Raw genomic sequence first — 9,203 nt, forward strand, 5'->3', positions numbered from 1 at the left:
TGCATTTCAAATGTAGGAAACTAACTTCCTTCATTTGAAGAAAATTAAGGAATCGTGGGGAAAGCCATCTCACTTCCTGTTTTGCCTTATATAGACAGGTGCGATTGGTCACGTGACATGACAGCCCATCATCCCCTGCAGAGATGTTGCATGCTGCAGTCGTAGACTCTCCTCAACGTGTGTCAACAAAGCAGCACAATGGCTGCTTCATTAGCCCATTGATTGATTAATGCAGCCATCCTTCTTCCTCATATTCACCCAACACAAACACTGATGATACACAAAGTAACCGTAATGATAACTGGGGCTATGGTCGAAGTCCTTCTAAAGTAACTAGAGGCCTATCCACTTTGATGAAGCAGCCCATTATTACCCTGTCTCACACGAGAGGTCATCCTTCTCCATATTCTATGTATTGACCCAGGTTGCTCCTTTTATTACGAGCAGGTTTTTTTTTATTGAAGGATGATTACATTGAATGATGTCAAGTGAGGGGAGAAAAGATCGACCAGAATAATGACGTTCCGGAGAGAAGAGACAGAGACGGGGGCTGAGCAGGGGGGGGGTTCATGTCGATGCCTCTCCTCCCGCCTTGTCTTTCTTTGCTGCTCACAAATTGAGTCACATCCTCGGCTCATCCATTATTTAGGGAAGATCGGACTCTCCTGGCATCTATGGATTTGATAATCATTCCCATGTCCATATTAAATATGTGACATAAATTTCACAGTAGGAGCCTGTCAATGAAGGGCTGTGTTGAGCAACTAAAGGTGTGGAAGGGGAACTAATGTATGGAGATGACAGCGAGTGAGAGAGAGAAAGAGAGAGAGGGGGGGGGGGGAGCGAGAGAGACAGAGAAAGAAAATAGAGTTTTGTTTGTGTCTATGTCATGATGCAACGTAAACATATTTCAGGTTTTATGATAATATCTTTTTGTGCTTTACCATTAACGCAGGGCTCTGGATACAGCAGGACACACAAAATATCCAATAAAAAGGCTTTCATTTTACATGTACCAGTTAGCATCTATAAAAAAGGTCTTGAATGTATATAAAAGCTGGTCCCTGAGGCTAAGTACTTGGGTGTGTATCTGTGTGTGTGGGCAGGGGGACAGGGGTATGGGAGGGAGGGAGAGAGAGAGAGAGGTTTGAGGTGGTGACTCGCCGTAAAAACAAGATGGCAAGAGCATGACAACAAGAAACAGCATCTGTTAGACAGGCAGGCAGTATGTCTCTTCTCTTCCTTCCATGGTGGACTCTTCCTCCGGTGTGATTCTGTACAGCTGGTGGCCATGAATACTGGCCTATGCACAACAGATGTTTCTCTGCAGGCTAACCAATATATCATCACCTGATAACCAATGACAAATGCTTCTCCGTATTGAGTGAGACAAAAATAAAAGAGAAACATTGCCCGGCGTGGATAACTGTGTGTGTGCGTGTGTGTGTGTGTGTGGTTAGAGAGGAAAGAGGTGTTGGAAGTGTGTGGTATGATACAGTAGACTGGTCAGAAATTGAGGAGTTTGGAAGAGAGAGGGACATGCTAGGTGTTTGCTTGTGGATAGGAAAGAATAGCTACTGTACAAAAAAAAAATTGTCTTCATGTTGTAATGAAGATTTAATGTAAAGTCATCTTATGAAATGACTATGTGAAAAATGATGAATTCATTCTAACCTTCAAATAATAATATTTTGATGTTATTTCACCATGCAATAAATGTCCATACATTTTTGGTCCAATTTTGTATTTTCACTAAAACTGTGGTTCAGATCTTCTTGGCAGGTCCTTTTGATTTGACTCGATGGAGGACACCTTCAGAAGAACAGCTAAATCAAGAACTTGAGAAAGGCTTCATATGGAGACAATGGCTGGGCACACAATTAGCAGCCAATCTAAAGTCTGTGGTATTTGCCGGGAAGACACGCTGAATTTAAAACAAACATTTGACGAAGTAAAGCAGTATTGACAGTTACTTTTCTGTTTGGTCTGCCCTCATATGACCACTGGCTATGTGTGAAACAAAGTGCCCTGGCTCTGTACAGTGTAAGCTATTCCCTAAATCAGACAATTTTGGAAAGCGTGTGAAAATACATCCAGAGCTATTTAACACATTTTTTTTTACTATGATGCATAGTTTAGCATACAAATGTTTAATCTACTGATAGCTGATATTAGGCCCATTTAAGGGATCCCTCTGGTTAATTTAAGGAGCATGTGTGATTGCACACTGCCATTGATGTGATTTAGTCAGCGGGGAGCTCCAAGTCCCTGGTGTGATGCTGTGGAGATGTCTGGTACTTCCACCATTCTCACACAGGCAGGATAAGAGCTATGGATCAAACGGAAGACAGTTTGAGACTATAGGTGAGTCTAGTTTTTCCAGAACATCTGGCTGTTTGAAACAAGGAACAGAAGGCAAGTCTGTTCCTCAAAAGCCAAACAATTATATCATGTTATGTTCACATTGTTGATTTCTGTTTCGTGTCTGATCATATGGTTTTCAGATTATGCGTTTTGATGGAAGTAATTTGTAACATATGCACAACTTATCGTTGTCTCCTGTCATGTCAACCCTGACAGGTCGGATATTTTCAGACACGTACAAATTGAGTGGCATGTTGTTGAGGTGCAATGTGAGGAAATATGTCATAGCCACTGTTCTGTTTTTTAAATCCCTTTCGCCCATTTCATAACAGGTTATATTGATAACACATCGAGTACTTTGGTTATGGTACAGTATGTTACGTTGGTATAGGATCCAAATCCATGGAGCATCAATATAGCCAGGGTTCTGGACTATCCAATGTTATGGAAATAAAATAATTTTTAGATGAGATAATAATTCAATATAATTTAGGAAAATATAAACATGGAATTGGAGTGGAACAAGTCCAGAACTGGTCCAACAACTAACACAGTATAAAGGTTCCTACAAATGTTTAACAGGGGATCAATCATAGATCTCATATCCTTCTAGCCCGTTGGTTTAAAAATGGTTCTTCCCCAATAACATCTGCTTTAATGAGAATAGCCACTGTCATCGTTCCATTGCGGCTGAGGCGAGTGTCAGCAGAGCAAGACAAACAAATTCAATAATAATTAACTTGAGTCATCTACTCATCCGCCATGGCTCATCAACTTTAGGGAAAATTTCCCCCGGAACTTTAGTAATGCCTAGCTCGTCTCCCCTATGTGTTCAAGTGCTGCTGCGGAGGATAAAGCTTGTGGAGTCACACCCGTAAGTGCCGTTTTTTTCCGAGCATCCTCAAAACCTTGGTTTCATCCTAGTTATGAGTCTCATCATATGCTTTTTTTTGTGAGGGGAAATTATTCTTTACTCAACTATTGCTGTTCTCTATGGAGACAAATGTATAGTTTTCATTCACACCGTATAAATGTGCATTACTAGAATAAAAAATGTCTGGCCCCAAATGTTATTTTATATGTGTCAGCTTAAAATAATAAAATATCATAATCATCATCTCTTTTAATAAGCAAGTCTTTCTTATCTTTGGCCTGGGCAGAGAGACTGGTAAAGGCGGGGGGACTGAGGAGGCGGGGGCAGGAGGAGGAAAGGGGGGTGCTGCTTGATGAGTGCCTGCTGGCTTGGCCATATGCTTGCTGTCAGATGGCTGTACAGGTAATATCAGGCCTCCTTCAGAACACCTCTCTGGCTGGCAGGCCCAATCAGGCTCAGGAAGCCTGGCTGATTGGACTGACATACTCCATCAAACCCAGCACCAGTGCCCCAGACCGCGTGCAATGGCCTGACTGCCTCGGACATCACGGCTAATTCGCAGTGAGAGGAGCTGCTTTCTTTTGCAATCGCTCACTGTATAGAAGAATGGAAATATTTTGTTTCAAGAACAGTAACCCCAATACAGTGTTGGATGTAGTGATTATGGCTGTAAGTACATTTGCTCTCGAGCCTATTTTGGCATTTATCAAAAGTATGTTACATATTAGTTCATTTCAGCAGCATAAACAGTTGCAATGTACATTTTTCTATAATATCTTCACTTTCATTCTATCAGCTGCGTATGACCACCAGTGTTAACAGTCTTTGTATGTTTGTGTGCATGTAACCCTGTTAATTTACAATGGGTTGTCCATATACAATATCTCAATGGCGCCGGAGGGGAGGGCTGCTGTCTTATTGGCTCTCAACCAACCATGCTATTTTGTTTGTTTTTTCGCGTTGTTCGTAACTTGTTTTGTACATAATTTTGCTGTTACCATCTCTTCTGATCGAAAAGAGCTTCAGGACATCAGAAATGCGATTGCTCACCTCAAACTGGATGAAGAGTTCTCGTTCAATGAGTCGGACGGGAGGGATATACTACAGACACCCGACCAGGCCCAGATCCCTGTGAGTCGCTGGTGAAGGAAAGTGAGATTTTGTGGAAAAAGATCCGGGTGCCTTGTGAGGATCAGGCGACGAGTGGCTAATCTGCCCTTGCCTTCCATCCTGCTAGCTAATGCTCAATCGCTGGAAAATAAATGGGACGAGCTAAAAGCACGTACTGTATATCCTACAAACGGGATATTAAAAACTGTAATACCTTATGTTTCACCGAGTCGTGGCTGAACGACGACATTAAGAACATGCAGCTGGCGGGTTATACACTACATCGGCAAGACAGAACAGCAGCCTCTGTAAGAGACGGGGCGGGGGCCTATGCATGTGAACAACAGCTGGTGCACGATATCTAAGGAAGTCTCGAGGTCTCATGAGTATCTCATGATAAGCTGTAGACCACACTATCTACCTAGAGAGTTTTCATCTGTATTTTCCGTAGCGGTTTACATACCACCACAGACCAATGCTGGCACTAAAACCACACTCAATGAGCTGTATGCCGCCATGAGCAAACAGGAAAACGATCATCCAGAGGCGGCGCTCCTAGTGGCCGGGGACTTTAATGCAGGGAAATTCAATTCAGTTTTACCTAATTTCTATCAGCATGTTAAATGTGCAAACAGAGGGAAAAAAATTCTAGACCACCTTTACTCCACACACAGATATGCGTACAAAGCTCTCCTTCGCCCACCATTTGGCAAATCTGACATTAATTCTATCCTCCTGATTTCTGCTTACAAGCAAAAATTAAAGCAGGACGCATCAGTGACTCGGTCTATAAAAAAGTAGTCAGATGAAGCAGATGCTAAAGTACAGGCCTGCTTTGCCAGCACAGACTGGAATATGTTCCGTGATTCTTCCGATGGCATTCAGGGGTACACAACATCAGTCACTGGCTTTATAAATAAGTGCATCGAGGACGTCGTCCTCACAGTGACTGTACGTACATACCCCAACCAGAAGCCATGGATTACATGCAACATTCGCACTGAGCTAAAGGGTGGAGCTGCTGCTTTCAAGGAGCGGGACTCTAACCCAGAAGCTTATAAGAAATCCCACTATGCCCTCCGACAAATCATCAAACAGGCAAAGCGTCAATACAGGACTAAGATCGAATCGTACTACACCGGTTCCGACGCTCGTCGGATGTTGCTGGAATTGCAAACTATTACAGACTACAAAGGGAAGCACAGCCGAAAGCTGCCAAGTGACACGAGCCTACCAGACGAGCTAAATAACTTCTATGCTCACTTCGAGGCAAGTAACACTGAAATATGCATGACAGCACCAATTGTTCCGGTCGACTGTGTGATCACGCTCTCCGCAGCCGATGTGAGTAAGACTTTCAAACTGGTCAACATTGACAAGGCCGCATGGCCAGACGGATTACCAGGATGTGTACTCTGAGCATGCGCTGGCCAACTGGCAAGTGTCTTTACTGACATTTTCAACCTCTCCCTGTCCGAGTATGTATTACCAACATGTTTTAAGCAGACCACCATAGTCCCTGTGCTCAAGAACACTAAGGTAACCTGCCTAAATGACTACCGACCGGTAGCACTCACGTCTGTAGCCATTAAATGCTTCGAAAGGCTGGTCATGTCTCACATCAACACCAATATCCCAGAAACCCTAGACCCACTCCAATTTGCATACCACACCAACAGATCCACAGATGATCCAATCTGTATTGCACTCCATACTGCCCTTTCACACCTGGACAAAAGGAACACCTATGTGAGAATGCTATTCATTGACTACAGCTCAGCGTTCAACACCATAGTTCCCTCAAAGCTCATCACTAAGCTAAGGATCCTGGGACCAAACACCTCCCTCTGCAACTGGATATTGGACTTCCTGACGGGCCGCCCCCAGGTGGTAAGGATAGGTAACAACACATCTGCCACGCTGATCCTCAACACGGGGGCCCCTCAGGGGTCCGTGCTCAGCCCCCTCCTGTACGCCCTGTTCCACCATGTCTGCACGGCCAAGCACGACTCCAACACCATCATTAAGTTTGCTGATGACACAGCAGTGGTAGGCCTGATCACCGACAATGATGAGACAGCCTATAGGGAAGAGGTCAGAGACATGACCGTGTGGTGCAAGGACAACAACCTCTCCCTGAATGTGATCAAAACAAGGGGGATGATTGGGGACAACAGGAAAAGGAGGACCGAGCACGCCCCCATATACTCATCGACAGGGCTGTTGTGGAGCAGGATGAGAGCTTCAAGTTCCTTGGTGTCCACATCACCAACAAACTAACATGGTCCAACCACATCAAGACGGTCGGAAAGAGGGCACGACAAACCTATTCCCCTTCAGGAGACTGAAAAGATTTGGCATGGGTCCTCAGATCCTCAAAAGGTTTTACAGCTGCACCATTGAGAGCATCTTGACGGGTTGCATCACTGCCTGGTATGGCAACTGCTCGTCCTCCGACTGCAAGGCACTACAGCGGGTAATTACCTCGACACCGGTGCCCCCGCACATTGACATTGACTCTGTACCGGTACCCCCTCTATATAGCCCCACTATTGTTATTATTTGTTATTCTTATCACTTACTTTTTTGTAGGTATTTTCTTAACCGCATTGTAGTAAGCATTTCACATGTGCCGTTGTACCTGTTGTACTTATTTTATTTGTTATTTTCCTCTGTGTTTGTCTCTGCACGTATGTTTTCAGGGCAGCCAAAGAAGGATTCATTATGAATTCTCTCCTTGCTGAGCATGTGGTGTTTCATATCAACGCATGTGGCACTCACTTTATCTACCTCTTATTTTCATCCATGCCTAACCAAAACATGTATTTCAAATAAAACTCGTACTAGTTTGACATAATTAAGTATTTCATACAATTGGGGCTGCTTTAATCATATTTAATGACCCAAATATAGTCTATATTAAATGTTTATGAGAAAATAAGATTTTTGTGGGAATGATCACAACCCAGAAAGCCTTGGACAAACATGTGGAACCTTCTAATTATCTGTAATGTTGAGAAATTACACACTGTGTGTTTGTGCATTTGTTTTCCATGGTAAAACATGAAATAAAATGCAGCAAACATTTGACTATCTTTGAGATGGCGAAACCTAATACAATAATGAAAAATAATGAAAATATGGAACATTCCAAAGGCCCCCAGTCACTATGGAGGCATACCTATTTAATTATATTTCTTTCATTCCAATTAGATTGTTTTAGAAAAACAGAGACTTGAAAATACTATTTTAGTGGAAATAGCAACTGGCCATTATGACTATCCAAATGGAGCACAAATTATTTAATGGATGCCCCCTATTGACTGCAGTTTGCTGAGCCACAGTCGTGTTTGCCATCATGATTTGCTCAACCAGTCACCCTCTCTCTCCAATCCTGAAGAGGTGTGCCAATCATGGGTCTATTGTTTCTCCAACCCGGAAAAAAGGGAAAGATGGAAAGGAATGCATGAGTGCTACTTAGAAAACATTTACCTCTTCATGCTGCACTCTCGCTATGTGGCAATTTACACCCAGGTGGTCTAACTCAAAAACTGTTACAACAAGATCCCTTCACCACCAATGTTTTTGGCCTACTTTGCTAAATATCCGTGGAAGCGTTTCTTCAGAGGACCAATCATGCTCTTATCTGACGCCCTGAACAGAAAGTCACCCCACAGATGTACGTAATTATTAAACTATTAAGTCAACAATAAACTCTACCAACACAAACCTCTGCACTCCCTGCATATGATTGGCAGTGTCAAAAGGGACAAACAACACAGTGGGCTATGTTATTAATGAATGGGAGAGCAGGTCTGTCTGCTCCCTAGTCAAAATATCCTACAGGATTAGGGATTTTTCCAATAGAATTCTATAGGATTCGCACAATCTTATAGTATTTTGTTTCAACTGTATCAGAATCCTATTGGACTACTTTTTTCCTATTGGGACTCAAAACTATTCCTATTGTACCCTATAGGATTCATGCAATCCTATAGGATTTTGTGTCACCTCTATCAGAATCCTATTGGACATTTTTTTCCTATTGTACAACAAAAGCAATCTGATTGGATCCTATTGGTTTTTGCAAAATCTTGTAGGATTTTGTCACCCCAATCATAATCGTATTATAACTTTTTTTTCTTAATTGAAACCAATAAATTATAGTTTGTTGTCATACATTCTAGTACAGTACAACAACAATAATAACACATTTATTGTTGATCGGAAACAATAGTTCTATATTAATTTCTGTTTTATTCACCTTTTAAGAAAGCCTTTCTCTTTGAGAGTGACTGATGACGTCACAGCAAGCACAGACTTGCATTGTCAGTTAGCGACCAAGTTCACCTCACTACCTGTGGCTGTGCAGACAATCTACAGTTTTCTAACATTATTATTCTAACTGTTTTGTCCTTCACTGTGCGTGAATGCAAGAACTCTGGGTAATGTTTCAGGATTTGTTTCCTGGCGAAGTTGAGTCATTTTGTCATTGTGCAGCATTTTATGCAGTCGTTTTTATGCTACCTGTTGCTTGTCAGCTAACTACTAAAACGGAAAGAGAAACATAACACTTATTATTCAATCACTCATACTGATATCACATTAAAATCAATAGAACACGAGGGGGGAGTCAGGTTGCAGTCCTGTTCAAACTAACCTTACTAAAAAAACACATGGAATCTGGGAATAATATGTACAGTAGAAGTCAGAAGAATACATACACTTAGGTTGGAGTCATTAAAACTTGTTTTTCAACCACTCCACGAATGTCTTGTTAACAAACTATAGTTTTGGCATGACACAAGTAGGTTTATCAATTATTGTTTACAGACAGATTTTTTCACTTATAATT

The sequence above is a fragment of the Salvelinus namaycush genome, chromosome 5 (assembly GCF_016432855.1).
Source record: "Salvelinus namaycush isolate Seneca chromosome 5, SaNama_1.0, whole genome shotgun sequence".
NCBI classification, from domain to species: Eukaryota; Metazoa; Chordata; class Actinopteri; order Salmoniformes; family Salmonidae; genus Salvelinus; species Salvelinus namaycush.